Here is a 19,858-nt window from a genome sequence, read left to right on the forward strand (position 1 = left end):
ATTCGTAGAAAATACTGTAAATATAAGGAGTAGTTTTCCATTTTGGTCAGATTATGAGGTATTCTACCACGTTTGCGATGTAACGACACTTTTCATTCGTTAACAATCATGGATTATTAAACAATAAACCATGCGCGTGTGTGTATTATTTTTCAACAGAGTATCTTCTGAAAACATTCCCAACAAATGTACCGGTAAACAAATGTACCGGTAAACAAATGTACCGGTAAACAAATGTACCGGTAAACAAATGTACCGGTAAACAAATGTACCGGTAAACAAATGTACCGGTAAACAAATGTACCGGTAAACAAATGTACCGGTAAACAAATGTACCGGTAAACAAATGTACCGGTAAACAAATGTACCGGTAAACAAATGTACCGGTAAACAAATGTACCGGTAAACAAATGTACCGGTAAACAAATGTACCGGTAAACAAATGTACCGGTAAACAAATGTACCGGTAAACAAATGTACCGGTAAACAAATGTACCGGTAAACAAATGTACCGGTAAACAAATGTACCGGTAAACAAATGTACCGGTAAACAAATGTACCGGTAAACAAATGTACCGGTAAACAAATGAGTCGCTCGACTGGTACATTTATCGAACGAGGGTACACACATTTAGTTTTGTATGAATTTTAAGATTTGCTAGCGGAAAAACAAAATCTATTCAAACACTACATCTACTTGAAACATATCAAGCTCATTGTACTTATCGAGAAGACGACTTTGATAGTGTTTTAAAATCTGACGGATGCTGATTCCATGTATTGACGAGCGATGTCGATATATAGGTGGATCAGTGTTTGACGCCGACTGAAAACCAAAAAATCCGTCCTAAATGCATCCAGGTTAAAGACACAACATAGAACAACTGCACACAGGGTCAGAAATGATGGAAATGTGAAGCTAGTTGTGAAATGATCATGAAGACATAAAGTTATCAAATGACGAATGTTCGCACGCGCAAAGGAACAGCTTATGCATTTAACTTTCGCCATTTGCACTCTTCGAAATGAGGGCAAATTGATCATGACGGCGAATAATAGTTAACATCATACTCTTTACAGTAATTACATGTGAACGATATAAACAACGGACAAATAATCATTTCACTGGTGAAAGCGATATTTATCCAAATTATATTGTTACAGATGTACGTTACTTTACGAAACAATATCAATTGTATTTTTTCCGGCAACAAGTATATAAAAGGTACGGGAAACCAGGAATCGAATGGATAGATCTTAGTCATTTTACTATTGAAAATGAAACTTTCGCATGATCAGAATATTTATTCGTAAATAGAAGCACACTTGGTAAAAACGACAAAGTGTTTTGGTTAACGACACCTTAAATTGTACAAAAATGGCCAGAGCAGTGTAAACTGTAGAACTATTGGTTTTTTATAGGCCGCTACTGTTGTTACAATGAAAACTAGTTCGTGGGGATCAAATATAACATCACTGTTGCCACAATGAAAACTAGTTCGTCGGGATCAAATTTAACATCACTGTTGTTACAATGAAACCTAGTTTGTGGGGATCAAATATAACATCACTGTTGACACAATGAAAACTAGTTCGTCGGGATCACATTTAACAACACTGTTGTTACAATGAAAACTAGTTCGTCAGGAGATCAAATATAACATCACTGTTGTTACAATGAAACCTAGTTCGTCGGGATCAAATATAACATCACTGTTGTTACAATGAAACCTAGTTCGTGGGGATCAAATATAACATCACTGTTGTTAAAATTAAAACTAGTTCGTCGGGATCAAATATAACATAACTGTTGCTACAATGAAAACTAGTTCGCGGGGATCAAATATAACATCACTGTTGTCACAATGGAAACTAGTTCGTCGGGATCAAATATAACATCACTGTTGTTACAATGAAAACTAGTTCGTCGGGATCAAATTTAACAACACTGTTGTTACAATGAAAACTAGTTCGTGGAGATCAAATATAACATCACTGTTGTTACAATGAAACCTAGTTCGTCGGGATCAAATATAGCATCACTGTTGTCACAATGAAAACTAGTTCGTGGGGATCAAATATAACATCACTGTTGTTACAATGAAAACTAGTTCGTCGGGATCAAATATAACATCACTGTTGTTACAATGAAAACTAGTTCGTCGGGATCAAATTTAACATCACTGTTGTTACAATGAAAACTAGTTCGTGGAGATCAAATATAACATCACTGTTGTTACAATGAAACCTAGTTCGTCGGGATCAAATATAGCATCACTGTTGTCACAATGAAAACTAGTTCGTGGGGATCAAATATAACATCACTGTTGTTACAATGAAAACTAGTTCGTCGGGATCAAATATAATATAACTGTTGTTACAATGAAAACTAGTTCGTGGGGATCAAATATAACATCACTGTTGTTACAATGAAACCTAGTTCGTGGATCAGGTATAGCATCACTGTTGTCACAATGAAAACTAGTTCGTCCGGATCAAATATAATATAACTGTTGTTACAATGAAAACTAGTTCGTGGGGATCAAATATAACATCATTGTGAATTGAAAACTAGTTCGTGGGGATCAAATATAACATAACTGTTGTCACAATGAAAACTAGTTCGCGGGGATCAAATATAACATCACTGTTGTTACAATGAAAACTAGTTCGTCAGGATCAAATATAACATAACTAGTTCCTCGGGATCAAATATAACATAACTGTTGCTACAATGAAAACTAGTTCGCGGGGATCAAATATAACATCACTGTTGTCACAATGGAAACTAGTTCGTCGGGATCAAATATAACATCACTGTTGTTACAATGAAAACTAGTTCGTCGGGATCAAATTTAACATCACTGTTGTTACAATGAAAACTAGTTCGTGGAGATCAAATATAACATCACTGTTGTTACAATGAAACCTAGTTCGTCGGGATCAAATATAGCATCACTGTTGTCACAATGAAAACTAGTTCGTGGGGATCAAATATAACATCACTGTTGTTACAATGAAAACTAGTTCGTCGGGATCAAATATAACATCACTGTTGTTACAATGAAAACTAGTTCGTGGGGATCAAATATAACATCACTGTTGTTACAAGGAAAACTAGTTCGTCGGGATCAAATATAATATAACTGTTGTTATAATGAAAACTAGTTCGTGGGGATCAAATATAACATCACTGTTGTTACAATGAAACCTAGTTCGTGGGACAGGTATAGCATCACTGTTGTCACAATGAAAACTAGTTCGTCGGGATCGAATATAACATCACTGTTGTTACAATGAAAACTAGTTCGTGGGGATCAAATATAACATCATTGTGAAATGAAAACTAGTTCGTGGGGATCAAATATAACATAACTGTTGTCACAATGAAAACTAGTTCGTCGGGATCAAATATAACATCACTGTTGTTACAATGAAAACTAGTTCGTCAGGATCAAATATAACATAACTGTTGCTACAATGAAAACTAGTTCGTGGGGATCAAATATAACATCACTGTTGTTACAATGAAAACTAGTTCGTCGGGATCATTTTGAACAACATTGACAGATAAGTATATCCCCGTTACTAGGGTGCTTTTTTGGCGATCGGATTTAGTATAAATGTGTTTTATCATAGTAAAATACGACATTGAATTTCTGTTATATCTAATAATTCGGCAGTAAACGGGTAAAAAGATTATTACCTTTTATCTTACTACGTACATTAACTGTTACGTTTATTCCTGGAATTGATATTCGCTGTGTATTTCATATATTTGGAGATCGCAAACATAGCAAAAGTAAATCACCACAAAAATCACCATCTACATAATTTAAAAATCCAAATTTAAAAACAAATTGAAGTTTGATGTCATGCGTCATTCTATGACAATTTAAACTATTAGACGACACAAAGCTATGTGATGTCATTTTATTATATTTGCGGCGTCACAATGTCATCAGGTTTATACTAACATTGCAAAACATCGGTTCGTTGTTTGTTAGGGTTGGGCGGCAATAACACACTTCGGCCAAAGCCTATATCAGAATTTAAAATAAATAGATAACTTTTTTTCTAAATGAAAACAAACAGTATATCTTTAACTAAAGACAATTTCCATGATACAAGGTGACATAATGTGCTGGTGGATATCTTGGTCCCTTTGATTTGCCGTTATAATAACTTATAAATAGCAATGACACAGTTCCAAATATAAACACTTCACTAATGATTTAAATTGAAATCAATAATTATCCATTTAAAGTATGAAATCTGTAAATGACAGGATGTTACGCAATTCCTCCTCTGCTTCAAATGTAGTTAAGACAAAATTGGATTTCCAACTTTTTTCATCCTAGCAACTTTTAGGCCTAGAAGAAGGGATGCAGTGTAAATCATCATTGGCATACTGCATCTATTACAACATTTCAAAGGGGTATCCACATGCGTTTATGTTATATATATGCATATCGTTTTGAATCAGTACGATTTACTTTATTTTGAACACCTAAAATGAAAGATGTTATGATAAAAAGGAAGTGAAATGGAACCGAGGACATACCACAATAAAAATAACAAATCGTAAATTCTAAATAGCCGAGATGTTGCTTAAATTCTTCAGATTTTATGATTGTGTTCTACAATACCATGCACATTATTGTATACCTGAAATATTTTGGATGGAAAACAGAAAGAAATCAATCTTTAGTATTTATGTTTTAAAAACATTAATTTGACTAAACAATTTCTATTCCAATGTGTTATCCTCTATGACGGCAGTTTGACGATCCTCTGTCACTTGAGGGACAATTTATTGTTTCCGGTCTAACAGTTCATCACAACAGCACCGTAAAGGTATGGACACGAGATATGTGACGTCAGCGTACGGTCACACGGTGTTTGGCCGCTGGTCAATAAACCTCGTGGTCAGTACTGCTGACAACGCTGACCCAGATCGCTGATGGATTATAAACAGATGAAACCGGAAATGTCAGTTTATTTCGCGATTGATTAGTTAGCACTTCCGGTGGTAGAACATGATCATGAGGGACTACATTGTGTATTGTATGCTAATGATGATGGTTTTATCGTGAACATAAACGCCAGACAAGAATTTTTTGAATACAAATGTCAGACTCAGTTTCCTAAAGAAAAAAAGAATTCAGAACGTTTACCACATCAATACACAGATGTAATCAGATTGCAAAGACGGCAGTAAAAAGATATCAACAAGAATTGAGACGGCAACGAGTGGGCTACAGACATATGTCTAACTAATGGAAATATTCGAGTGTCTTGCAATTTCTAAACAGAAAATTTGATACCATTTTTACATAATTGCGCACCTGACTAAAGTGAGGTCAATGTGTTGCTGTATTATAGACAGTGTTCAGCGCGTAAGCTATATTACGCTCAAAACGTTCACGTTTTATTTTCAAACAAATTGACACACGTTATGGAATAAAATATGCATCGATTTTTTTTAAACGATATGTATAAGTTAGCATTTTGCGGCTTAATTCGTTAAGAACACGCATTTGCATATTTATATATATATATATTGAAGTAATACGCATCCAACCAACATTTGTTTGTTTGGATCCAGTGCAAGTATTGGATCATAAGATGTTTTTATGGTTTGCCAAAAATACACATCAAGTGCTATCATAGGTGAAGCTATTAAACAACACATAAAAGGGAAGATTTGGCGTTTAGACCTATAATTGGTAGACATACAGTGTAATAGTGTCTCTCGACGACTAAGCCATTTTTTTTATCGTATTTTGAAACACCTCTCCCCTAAGGAAAAAAAGTTTTATTAAGGATGATTATGATTTTCTCAGACATTTACCTAAATTTGTTGACACCAACTCTAAATTAGTATCTTTTAATGTTGTTACTTTGTATACATGTAAACCACATGATTAACGATTACATATCGGCTTAACAATATCCGAACACGATTGGTGGGGTATTTAGTCATGATTTCTTTATCAAATCGTTAGAAATTGTTTTGAAAAGCAATGTTGTTTTAATTCGACGACAAATACTTTGTACCAACAAAAGAAATGAACAGCAATGGGAACTAAAGTAGCACCAGCTTATGATATTCTTGTGTTAGGTAATTTGGAAGACACGTTGTACAAAAATATAGAATGTTCAGTTCAGTTCAGTTCTTTATTACCTTGAACCTTCCGGCTCATCAGTTACAAATAAACATATATACAAGGATAAACAATACAATCACTCACACCCATATACACACCCACAAATACACCCACACCAACAAATACACACTCACATATCCATTGGTATAGTGTAGAGAGACATCCCTTTTTATATAGGTACATAGTCTTTTCTTTTCTTATTACTCAGTTTAATATATTTGGCTAAATTTGTTAACTGTTTTTTGTTCCCTGTTTCCATAAGTTGGATAAATTTATACATGCTAGGTCTTTCATAGTAATATTTCTTAATAAAACGCTTTCTTAAATCCAAAAAACATTCACATTTTAATATAAAATGAAATTCATCTTCGATATCCCCACTGTTGCAATTTCAATGTTTAATTTGTGAGATGACAGTCTATTTTTCCTATGGGTTTTGTTAAATATGGTTGTAAACAGAAATTTTCGCCAATAAACTTGTACAGTGAACACTTAGAAGATGAATCTATTTTTTCTTTACATTCTTGCTTAAATATTTCACACATTCTGCTTTCAATAATGTTCATAATATAATCGGATGTATAGGTATCTCCATATAGCCATATGTACCCTACTCCCATTCTAAATAGTTCGTAAACATGGCACGGTATTTTAAGAATATTTACGACACAAGTTTTGGAGATTCCTGGATGATTGTTTTATTATATGGCCTTCTGATATGTGTCTTGAGGAACTTAAAGGGCAACTAAACTCACTACATCCTGCAATACGTTACACTATGGACATGAATGAACATATGTTACCTTTTTTGGATGTTTAAGTGAAGTTAGAAAATAACGAAGTTTTAACAGACTTGTATTCTAAGCCTGATGATGCACATAATTATTAGATTAATTTACCGTTCAATCTAGCATTTATAATAATAATTGATTCCAATATGATAGATATGGGACTAAACGAATTAAGGTGTTTGTTTAAATCACAACATTATCCGGATAAGATTATTTGTATTGGCATTAAAAGAGCTAGAGAAAGGGCTTCTTTTACAACCCGTTCAAAAGTAAATAGTGATAAAAATAATATTATTTTTGTAACGACTTACAATCCACTTACTCTTAATATGTATCCTATAATAAGAAACAAGTGTGAAGACATACAGAAAATGAGCGTTCGAATGATAAATGTTTTGGTTAATCATAGAATAATAAATAGTAGAGACAGCAAAAAATAAATAAAAAATCAAACAGATATTATGTTGTTCTAAGTTTGAATCTAATTAAACTGAACCATGTCTATCTAGTTGCAATTTTCCCAGGTGTGGAACATGCAAGCTGATAATTCAGTGTTCTACTATTTTTAGAAATCGTTTCAAATTCACTATACGTGAAAACGTAAACTGTATATCTAGAAATAATATTTATGCTATTGTTTGTTATAGATATTCGGAGTTTTATTTTGGTCAAACTGGACGTGAATTACGCCAGAGAATAACCCTACACAGTCACCAAACTGTGCATGATGAGTGATGATTTTAGCATGTTAACAAAAATATCTATAATTGTGCTTACATCTAACTCAAGGTTATCCCTATATATAATATGTATTCTTCTAATGTTATAAAACGGAAAACTAAAGAGTCGGAGTTCATTAAATTATTAAAACCCGGTGTGAATAGTTCGCAACAAATGTATTTTACTAGACAATTGACGTGAAAGGGAGACAAGTTATTTTCCGTATTTTGTATTGTTTGTGACGTCAAAATATTGATGACGTCATCATTTCATGTGCACTCTTCAGAATAAACAGTCTTTTCATTATATATATATATACATGTACAATACATAATTGACATAACCTATATACAGGATAGTTAATGGTGTCTTCAGTAATAACATTATGTTTCACTCATGTGGCTAATATTTTGATATTTGAAATATCAAAATATTAGCCACATGAGTGATATATATTTGAAGACACCATTACATTTCATATTTATTACACTTTTAAAGCCTAAAACATGAAAAATGTAATGCATTAGAAAAGGGCGGGAATCAGAAGCGTAATAATAAGCGCCATATTCTAATGACGTCACGCTTGACAACAAGGCTGCGCGCCTTTTTGAATGGATACTCAAAACAATTCTGACGTTTTCTGCTTTTTTCTGGTATGATTGCTCATAAGTATATAATTAATAAAAAAATATGTTATTAATTGTAAACTTATGTAAATACTTAAGTGTGTGTACCAAACATTTACCATAATAACCACTTAATCTACCGTCGCTTCATTTGAATCTGAACAAAAATTCGTTGCCTTTGAATGCAGCGAATACAAGATACCGTTATGATTTGTCAATACCAAAAATTGATATTTTCACACTGTGAAAATATCACTTTTAATATTTGTCACAGTGTGAAAGATATCATTTTTATCAAGTTGATAGATTCTGATATTTCACTGGCAAAAATATAATAAAATGTCTTCATTTCGCCTCTATGATGATGAAATCAAACTCCGCCTTCCAACTTCACTAAATAGTTTCTCGTAATCGTTCTCTGTTCAGCTGAAGGTAGTCCAGTGCCTTTCCTAGTCCGATTCATTATGACTGCATTGCAGGAGCCCGATTTCATCACACAAATTCAAATGACGATTAGTGTACAACTGGAACCATTTGTATAATATCTTGATTGCTTTATTGTCTGTGTCGAGCAGAACCATTCATTGGGATATCCCAAACAAAAGTAGACTACCTGTATAATTTTAGAAAGAATACACTTCGATAGTTTTCTACCATGTAATAGTAACAATGAAAAACAATGATATTTTGTTTTATAATTTGGTAAGAACAGTCATAAGCTGAATACAAGACTCAATTAACTTACACTCTGCTACTGGATATTTAGTTACAAGTTTGGTGAATCTTGAATTCTTAAAAGTAAGGACACCGCATACTCTTCTACTTATTTACAACATGACCAACAAGGACGGCTTACTACTAAGCTGTACGATAAAGAGGATGATTTCGATTTCCTATTGTAACTTTCCCTTTCTTTATAGTACCATCCTAGCTTCCTCCACCAACGGTGTCTACATGTCAGAGTTGATTTAAGAGCTCTGATTGTAGTGCTATCCGTGATTGATGTTTACTGCTGACAACACAGTGTTTCCACAGAAACTGGTTGAATCTGTGATCAAGTTTAATGCTCGCAATTAGGTTCTCGCAGAGAAATATGTTAATTCTTTGTGTGATATGAGGGTCGTTTTTTATGTGTGAGATAGAAAGGTTTTTATTTTTATAGAATTGTAGTTGACACTTTGATAATAAGTAATCTTGATTATTCCATAACAGATATCGCTTATAATATACTTGTTTATTCCAAAATTTATCTAATATATATAGTATATTATTTAGATAATTCTGTTTAAAGAGAAATTTTGTGTTCTGTAAACAGACAAATGTTTGGAAGTTGGTTTGGCGTTATTTGAAATACACGTTTCTCATTTCCCATTGTCATATTTGTAATGTTACCCCGAAAAGTGTGTGAAAAACAGGCACAGTGTTGCTAGATATACATTTATTTTAATTTATAGAACCGTTTATTGTGTTCAATATAGATACGCCTGTTTTACTAGGGTAAACACTAAATGCCATCTCCTTCACCAATGTTCAAAGTACGTTTAACAATAAATCATGCGGGTTTCGATTTCCATCCTGTTAATTAATGAGTATACACGTGAAGTGTCGTCAGCAAACATTTTATGCACGGTTAAGTTAATTTTCAATTAATATCGTTAATAAACCTCAGAATAGACAACCCTTGTATAGCCTGAATATATAATAGGTTTCAACTGTAAAGCAATTTGATTCCGATCATCTTCTCTTTCCAATCGTAAATGTTATTGCTGCGTAATTGTTATGTTATGTTATCGATGTGCGTCAAGCTTTCATATAATCTATTATTACAAACCCGATCAAAATAAACGATAAAATCTGTTTTTTCTAATAATCAGCATCTATAATGGTAAATTGCAATAAGTTGTTGTAAGGTCGAGGGACAAAACCGAATTGGTATGTTTATCAAACTTACATGTATAACGAATTCTGTAGATGTTCGTGCAATATTCGTAAACAGACCAACCGCGACAAGCGGAGAATTTGGCCTTTTGTTACAAAATGATAGCGTTCACCTTTTCTAAAATAATCATAAAACTTAATTAGGTTTACAACAATTACAAAAGAAATTATATCATTTTAAATTGATAACTCTTGTTGACTCGGATATATAAGCGCTCGGGTGTTTTAATGGGAAACCGGAGTATCTGAAAACCCACGGAAGGTGACCCCATAGTTTTTTTTATGTCTATTCAGGGAATCGAACTTCGGCCGTCTTGGTGAATGGGAGTTTTCTGTCGATGGAGCATTCATTCATCTAACAGAAATGAAAAATGCAGTAAGGTCTGGCAAAATTTTATTCAACAAAATGCGAAAAAGATTACATTTCGAATGGCAAGGACATTATCAAAGAGGTGTACTGATCACTGATCATGTGGTTTATGACGTATTAAAATGATATAAAATGAATTTACGTAATTATGATGCATTGTAATATTGATTAATTTTTTAGAATTTTATTTTTTAAGTGTATTATTTATTCTTGCTGATGTTTTCTATTTTGTAGTTATTTTAATGTTTTCTCGAAACTTGTTGTGATGTTTCGAAAGATCTTGTGACGTATCCTTGGGTCTTGTTGTAATGTTTTGTTCTAGTTCCTGTGACGTGTTCTCGTGTCTTGTTGTTATGTTTTGTTCTAGTTCATGTGACGGGTTCTCGGGTCTTGTTGTTATGTTTTGTTCTAGGTCATGTGACGTGTTCTCGTGTCTTGTTGTAATGTTTTGTTCTAGTTCCTGTGACGTGTTCTCGGGTCTTTTTGTAATGTTTTGTTCCAGTTCCTGTGACGTTTTCTCGGGTCTTGTTGTTATGTTTTGTTCTAGATCATGTGACGTGTTCTCGGGTCTTGTTGTAATGTTTTGTTCTAGTTCCCGTGACGTGTTCTCGGGTCTTTTTGTAATGTTTTGTTCCAGTTCCTGTGACGTTTTCTCGGGTCTTGTTGTTATGTTTTGTTCTAGATCCTGTGACGTCTTCTCGGGTTTTGTTGTAATGTTTTGTTCTAGTTCCTGTTACGTGTTCTCGTGTCTTGTTGTAATGTTTTGTTCTAGTTCCTGTGACGTGTTCGCGGGTCTTTTTGTAATGTTTTGTTCTAGTTCCTGTGACGTGTTCTCGTGTCTTGTTGTTATGTTTTGTTCTAGTTCCTGTTACGTGTTCTCGTGTCTTGTTGTAATGTTTTGTTCTAGTTCCTGTGACGTGTTCTCGGGTCTTGTTGTTATGTTTTGTTCTAGATCATGTGACGTGTTCTCGTGTCTTGTTGTAATGTTTTGTTCTAGTTCCTGTGACGTGTTCTCGGGTCTTGTTGTAATGTTTTGTGCTAGTTCCTGTGACGTGTCCTCGGGTCTTGTTGTTATGTTTTGTTCTAGTTCCTGTGACGTGTTCTCGGGTCTTGTTGTAATGTTTTGTTCTAGTTCCTGTGACGTGTCCTCGGGTCTTGTTGTAATGTTTTGTTCTAGTTCCTATGACGTGTCCTCAGGTCTTGTCGTAATGTTTTGTTCTAGTTCCTGTTACGTGTTCTCGGGTCTTGTTGTTATGTTTTGTTCTAGATCCTGTTACGTGTTCTCGGGTCTTCTTGTTATGTTTTGTTCTAGTTCCTGTGACGTGTTCTCGGGTCTTTTTGTAATGTTTTGTTCCAGTTCCTGTGACGTTTTCTCGGGTCTTGTTGTTATGTTTTGTTCTAGTTCCTGTGACGTGTTCTCGGGTCTTGTTGTTATGTTTTGTTCTAGATCCTGTGACGTTTTCTCAGGTCTTGTTGTTATGTTTTGTTCTAGTTCCTGTGACGTGTTCTCGGGTCTTGCATGTTTTCACCCCAGTTTTTGTTGTGATGATTTCTCTGTTTCTGTTTTGATCTTTCCTTAGTTCCTGTTGTTTTTATCAGGTCGTTTCAGTTCTTGGTGTTATGATGTAGTCTCGGTTAAAGTGTTGTATTTTTGGTTCTAGTTTTAGCAATTTCCTAACAATTTTTGTTAATGTGAGTTGTTCCCAATTCTTATTATTTAGATTTTTTTCTTATTTCTTGTTTTATTGTATTATTTTTTCAGTTTTTGTTATAATGTTTTCTTAGTTTTAGTTTTGATGTTTTCCCAGTTTTAGTTATGGCGATGTCGCTTCAGTTCTTGTTATAGTGATGTTGTTTCTCTAACTTTTTCCAGTTTAACAGTAGTCAGATAGGTAAACCTAATTGACGTAGGTTTTCTCCACGTACTCAGGTTTTCTCCACGTACTCCGTTTTCCTGTCACATTAAGACCTTCTTCGCTCTAACATCCCGGTCAACAAGAGTGTTCATATCTTTTAAATCAAGATTTGATACCTTTTTGTGCAACATGTGTAATAACAAACATGAAATACGCCTTTGAATTGAAATAACTTTTATTAACTCAATAACAAACTTTTATTGAAAACATAACACTGTGCTATCCTTCGATAGAACTCCTCTCCTGTTCCTGAAAAATACAAATACTTATTAAACGTTTTATTTAGTATTTTATACAATCTGATAACAGGCCATTAACCAATATTTAAATGAGTTTGTATTCTAAGACAACTAGCAAATGTTATTTAGTATCAGGACCTAGTTATACTGCATCTGTATTACTTGTAAAATAGAATTGTAAAAAAAGTGTCCATAGAATATGATCTGCTTTTTCTAATATTCATTAATATAAAGTATGATAATTTCTGTTTTAATCCGAAACAAGTTTGGAAGACAACAGTTACAAATTTGTTATAATGCCTCTTCTATATTTATAACAAAACAGATGTTTTGCAATATCTGTCATGTCCGTAATTAGCATCTTGACTTAGGAAAATTCAAAGTTTCTAGTCTTATGGAATACAGATAATCAGTTCGATTTAATGTGTTTCAGATTGATTCACTATTTTTGAATTTTACAAGAATAATCGTTTATTGATGGGTAAATGCATGCAAACTGTCTATTGTAAGTGAGCATGGTTAGACCAAACTTATTCATTTCTGTACATAATAACGTTATGATTATGGCCACTCACCTGAAAAAACATTGACTTGGTGTAACTTGACAAACTCGTTTATCCACGTATTCCAGAAATATTGAGAGCCCAGAGCGCGGCAAGGAAGAGCACTGCAAATCAAGATAAACAAAATATTACAACAAGAAAACTGCAATAATAACAATTTTGATACAAAAGCATTATAAGACCAACCATAATATTTTATGAATCAATTGGTGTTTGCTACCTATCCTAAACCGTTTCTTTGGCAATACAATGTACATTATTGTGATTCCTTGTCATTAACTTTGGCTACTCCCTATCATCAGTATCACCATAAGTCTCTGTTTCTCCGGATATACCAGTTGTCGATAAACGTGCGTCTATACAGTCTCACATTATTAAAACTGATACGGAAAACATGAATGTTTGATTAAACACATTTTTTTTTTAAATTAAGTGAATGTTTAAGCTCAAACATCTGAATTGTTTCACCAGGCAAATCTCTCAGTTAATTTTCTTGTATCACAAAAAGCAAATAAAATAAATAACGGTGGTACGCTATACTTACATCCGTATACTAAGACATTATTATTATTATTGTTTTGACCATATCCGTATGCAGCGGCAAGACCATAGCCCTGACCATAGCCCTGCCCGCCTGCGTAGTTACCGCCGTACGGGGAGTAGTAGTTACCGCCGTAATTCGGGTAACCCCCATATGAATAGGGATCTCCGTACTGGGCGCTGATAAAAACCAGCACGCACGAACACAACACCAAGAAAAGGATCTTATTCATTTTGGCGAGCTGTGATCAGAATAATTATCCGACTAAGTCAGCGATGTGAAGCCGTCAAAGTGACGACTAAAGCTCCGTACCTTTGAATTATACGACAAAATCAGGGAAATATTGGCATGGTTCCAGGAGGTCATACTTGTAAAGGGTCAGTGTGATTGCTAGTAGAATGTGAACCGGAAACCGCGATCTGTCAATGTACGTCCGATAAATCATCGATGTCCGGGTACTTCCGATCCGTTATCACGTTTTTATATAATTCCTCGATGTAACAGCACATATCACTACATGACTTCTGGTGGTAAACTAAATGACTGTACATATATGGTACAACAACGAAATAAGTACATTTTACAATCAAATGACCATTTTTTATATTTAAAATTCAGAACCATTTATAAATAGTGACTTGATGTGTGTTTTTTTTAAATTCTTAAGTGGCGGAAGCACCGCCGGGGTTTGATCTGTAAACACTTTGTCCATTTCCGGTGCTTCCTCATGCGTGAAGGCTTTCTGGGAAATTGAGGCCGCATACTATCTACATAAATATGACAATAAACCCCCACGACATCCATATTCTTACATTTTACTAGTGAAAATTATTCCTCGTTTTGATATCGTAAAATTCACAAAGATATGACTAAAGCTTTTTTTTTGAAGATAACGAACTACAATATAAAATCTGAAAATTTATGAATTTTCTTCGCGAATTTGGTTAACATTAAAGTAACCAAAAATTACAAGAAATTAGTGAATCTAAGTTTATTGTTTCTCCCGTCTAAAGCAAAACATATGAATATAGCCTTATCATAATTGTATTTACCCCTCCCCCGCCCTGTCATACCTGTTCATTACTGACTTCTTGAAAAGTCTCTGTAATTCCGTTTATAGCATTTCATTTGGCTTTATTTTCGTTCTATGAGCCTGCATTTGTTCCACAACAAGCTTGGTATAAGTGTAATATTGATATAAAGGTACATGCTATATAATAATAAAAGACTATCTCTCTTGTTATAGATCGTCTTTTTTAATTATTCATCATGTATCTTTATATCATCTGATCTGAGTGATGATATTCGATTCATGTTTAAAGTTTTCTATGTAGTTGTCAACGCATTGATGTTAATTCGAATATATCTATTTTGGAGCAATTCAGAGATACATTTTGGATACTGAACGTTTTCATTAGATTTTCCTTATTTTCTAATAAGTTTATTAATTTCGGTTATTACGGGTGTTGGTCGAATTGTCCTTGGGTTCCAGCTCCGAATAGTGTAAGTTTACGGACAACTTGTCTGCGCTGGTCTGCTGTTCATGTCTGACTGTAGTAACCGCGTCATTTTACTTATAACAGTTGGTGATTAAATAACAACTAATATAATTTCAATCTAATTTTAATTTCAAATAGGATTTTATTTGAGAAAAAAACTAATTGAAACTGCAACTCAAATGAGTTTCGAATATTTGACGCTACTTGATGTAATGGTAATATGATGCGATGACATTTTGTCCATAAGTTTTATCGACTGTGGTTTAGAGAACAATGCAATCTTGAACCCTGTATATACGTACACTCTGCTGGTGTAATTGATCTCATTTGAGGAGTTACACGGTAGGGGTAGGGTAAAACAAAAAGGGAAGAAAAGTAATTAAGAAGTAATATGAGTAGCAGCTAGCATTGAATGTAACAAATAAACCGTATTAAATCAACAAAAGGATTAACTGTTAATTGCAAGCATTAGTTTGAACGAACAACTTAGTCTTTCCATGCGTTTTCAAAGCATAAACTATCTGACTTTTGGTCAGAGTAGCATGTCAAACGCCCCTCTTGCTACTAAAAACACTCTACTCAATCCACATACATTCATATAGACTTGTATTTTCAGGAAATATTCGGTGTTAGGCAAAGAGATGCACTTTGGTCCTTGTACTCCAAATCACAGGAAAATGCGTTTTTAAGTAAAAAAGCATTGTGGGATAAGTATGAAACTTTCACAAACTAAATATCATCATATAACTAATATCTGTGCCAAGTTATCCCTTATCCCAAATGCCTTTTATGTACAATCAGTGGATACACATTGGAACTAGGCAGAACATTTGATAAAACAATGAAATCGATTAATTTTCACGATTAAACAGATACTTTCCTTGAGGCTAGGAGACCTTAAATTACGAGCAAATCAAACTTCATATATTAAATAAATCATTTTACAGAAGTTGTGGTGGCAAATGGCATTTTTGATTTGTAAGTTAACTTTGATAATCAAAAAAACAAACCAGGACCTGGAACTCACTTAAGCCACAGGTGTTGAGCAAATAATATATGATACATGTATATATAATATACAATACTAACAATTGATATCTTATACTTATGGCATATAAACGTTGTCATGCACCTTTTATTTCACTTTAGATTGAGATATATTTGAAATAGCCAAGTTTGATATGTGTCCAGAAGCCATAACTCCGTATAAAACAGAAGGAAAGTATGTAGACAATATGCAATTTCTGCAAGTCTATGAGTAAAGTTGTAAAATGCAAGTCGAAATATTAATTAGAAAGGTAATTATTGAAAAATCAAAACACTTTTCAATTGGAAATTACCGAAAACAACCCCCTGTCTTAATTCTTCGTTTTATATAAACAATCTTTAAGTGACGATTGAATTTCTGTCATTTTTCATTCTGTTACATATGCTTTTCTAATTTTAACGTGTTTTCAAAGAAAGAAATGGTATTATTTTGGTTTTTAAGCTCATTTTGAAAAAAAGCAAACTATATTTGTGATTTACCCTTCCCCTTTTAGTAACTACATAGAACATATTGTTTTTGTATGTATCTTTAATATAGTGTTGCATTTTTGCTAATGACTAGAAATGAAATGAGTATGTGGATGTGTATGGAAAAATGAATTGTTAATGTATTATAAACTGTTAAAAAATCTTCAAAAAAAAGAAGAAGCAATTTGGGCACTATGAAAATATCTGATTTAATTTGCTGTTAATATTTCCCTTTATATATAAGAAATACTTTCTTGAGATTTTGTTATACATATTTGATATTCTATTGTATTATAATATTGTACATGTATGTATACCTGTTGTTGTTTTTCTGACTGTATTGTTATATTGTATATATGTGTATACCTGTTGTTGTTTTTCTGACTGTATTGTTAAATTATATATATGTATGTATACCTGTTGTTGTTTTTCTGACTGTATTGTTATATTATATATATGTATGTATACCTGTTGTTGTTTTTCTGACTGTATTGTTATATTATATACATGTATGTATACCTGTTGTTGTTTCTCTGACTGTATTGTTATATTGTATATTTGTGTATACCTGTTGTTGTTTTTCTGACTGTATTGTTATATTATATACATGTATGTATACCTGTTGTTGTTTCTCTGACTGTATTGTTATATAGTATATTTGTGTATACCTGTTGTTGTTTTTCTGACCGTATTGTTATATTATATATATGTATGTAGACCTGTTGTTGTTTTTCTGACTGTATTGTTATATTGTATATATGTGTATACCTGTAGTTGTTTTTCTGACTGTATTGTTATATTATATACATGTATATGTACAGGAACTATTGGAATATAGGTACAATCCTAAAAGGTGATCCTCTTTAAATAAAGTTATTATTATTATGTTTATTATTATTACAACAGAAGTCGATTTCCATAAATTAGAATACGATTACACTGCTCTTCTATTAATTTGAACCCCGGATTTATTTTGTCCTATCATCAGGCGGGTATTGCCACGTTTCTTCTCCAAAGAATCAAACGATTCTTGTAAAAAGTCTTCGACGAAAATATAACTCGAAAAATATGTTTGATATGCATGGTTTATTATAATACAAGTAACAATCAAAAAGGAAATAGATAGATAAAAAGTCCTGTGCGCAAGACATCTTTGGCTGAATGACCCCTGTAATAAAGAAAAGAAATAGGATCAAGTACATTCTTTAGAAACAAGGCAGTAACGGGATATCGATTTAAGATTTAACTTATTCAAACACAAAATATTGAATGTACACCAGTTTTAATATTAAATGTGTAGATGGTATCAAAGAGATACTAGGAATATATTAAGCAGTATATTTTAAATACATCATACATTTTATGTTTAAAACAAGTTTACAGTTATACTGAAGTCATTTAGACATTTGATCATTTGTAAGTTAATCCGAACAAATTTATTTGTTCAATCCTTTTTGTTATTTTTTTTTATTTCTGGAAGAAACAGGATAACTATTGTGTTGGGTACCGGTTGTTAGAAGGTTGTTGTATATTAAAAGAGACTGGTTTATAAAAAAGGTAATCATCGGTTTTATTTTTCCTATCAGGACAATTTCAGATTCATTAGAGATTATGTTAGATGATTAACATGATAACCTCTTTCTTGTAATTTTAACATCTTCACGTGATACATGTGATTGTCAATGTAAATATTTATTGTAAATCTTCTAGCTGGTTCGATATATCATGCCAATAGTATACGCAGACGGTACTCAACGATCACTGAGTATCAATAGGTAGACCATTCGAGTAAGTTCATTCCGAAATTCATACTAAACACTGCAGAGTAGATCTTACTAAGAACATTGAACGAAAACAATCGTCTTGCAACGTAGAACTTTTAAAGATATCGTCGATATTTGATGATACAAGTTTCTTCTGAGATACTGTTTTAAACTTTTTTGAGTGATTATATTATTTTGCGACAAAAAAATGATACATGTGCATAAAGGGATACAATAAATTATGTCCAAAAAAACAGTATTGGGATACACCTGTAGGTTTGTTTCTAAAGCCTCACCTGTAATGTTAGCAGTGCATTGATGACGTATTTATCCGGTGATTGATCCGGTTATGTTGAAGAGTAGCAGGAAAGCCAAAAAGAACACTGTGAAAAATAAAAATACACGACATAAATATTGGGACAATATTTCAGTCAGATTGTTTATGTCATGGTAAATGTGTTATCAAAATCAGTTAGCATTGAAGTTATTTCAGATGATGTAAAATGAGACACGCCGATATCTTGCAATACCCAGTGTATCTCAATGGATACTCTGTTATATTGATTTTCTGTTTAGAGTGAAAACTGTTCACATTTACTGCTTTTAGTACATCTAATATTTGAACATCACTATGCATACTCTCTTACGTTTACAAATGTATTAACAGGACTAAAGTAAGAAATCATATATTTATACAGGTGTAAGGAAATAGTAGTAATACGAACAGAATACCTTTTATACACGTCTTTGCGCGAGTTGCTCTGATAACTTTGCGTTGATTTATTACTAAATTGCGATTCTAATAATTCTTAAATTGAAAATAAGTATAACTTTTGCGGTGTAAAAAAATAAAAAAAAAATATACAAACAAACACTATCACGTGTTACAATTATCAGAGCAATCACATAACAAAATAAAATGTCTACTTACGTCCTCCGACCAGAAGATCATTGCGGTTTTGTTTGTTCTGGTAGGCGTATCCAGCGTAATATCCTCCATATGGAAGCTGGCTTCCGACTCCTCCATATCCCCCGGCTCCCCCGTATCCACCGTATCCGTACTGGGCACTGATGAACCCAATTATACAGGGAATGAGGATGAGGAATAGGGTCTTATTCATTTTGCAGAACTACTTAATGATACTTCTGCAAAATTAATATGAATTTCTCGTTCAACTAGTAGATAGTCTGAAGACTTGAGAAATTG

The 19,858-nt window shown here is 33.1% G+C and overlaps 2 long non-coding RNA genes across 2 annotated transcripts; both read right to left on the reverse strand.

Annotated features, from left to right (window-relative positions):
- Nucleotides 1–12,688: 12,688 nt before the first annotated feature.
- LOC110466172 lies at nucleotides 12,689–14,176 on the reverse strand. Its single transcript, XR_002464712.1, has 3 exons — nucleotides 13,878–14,176; nucleotides 13,346–13,437; nucleotides 12,689–12,780 (listed from the first exon to the last, which is right to left on the reverse strand). It is a non-coding gene; the product is annotated as an uncharacterized LOC110466172 (long non-coding RNA).
- Nucleotides 14,177–17,959: 3,783 nt separating this feature from the next.
- On the reverse strand, nucleotides 17,960–19,858 carry LOC110466167. The gene is made up of 3 exons (XR_002464706.1): nucleotides 19,583–19,858; nucleotides 18,948–19,034; nucleotides 17,960–18,056 (listed from the first exon to the last, which is right to left on the reverse strand). It is a non-coding gene; the product is annotated as an uncharacterized LOC110466167 (long non-coding RNA).

Source organism: Mizuhopecten yessoensis, unplaced genomic scaffold (assembly GCF_002113885.1).
Source record: "Mizuhopecten yessoensis strain PY_sf001 unplaced genomic scaffold, ASM211388v2 scaffold11121, whole genome shotgun sequence".
Classification (NCBI taxonomy): domain Eukaryota; kingdom Metazoa; phylum Mollusca; class Bivalvia; order Pectinida; family Pectinidae; genus Mizuhopecten; species Mizuhopecten yessoensis.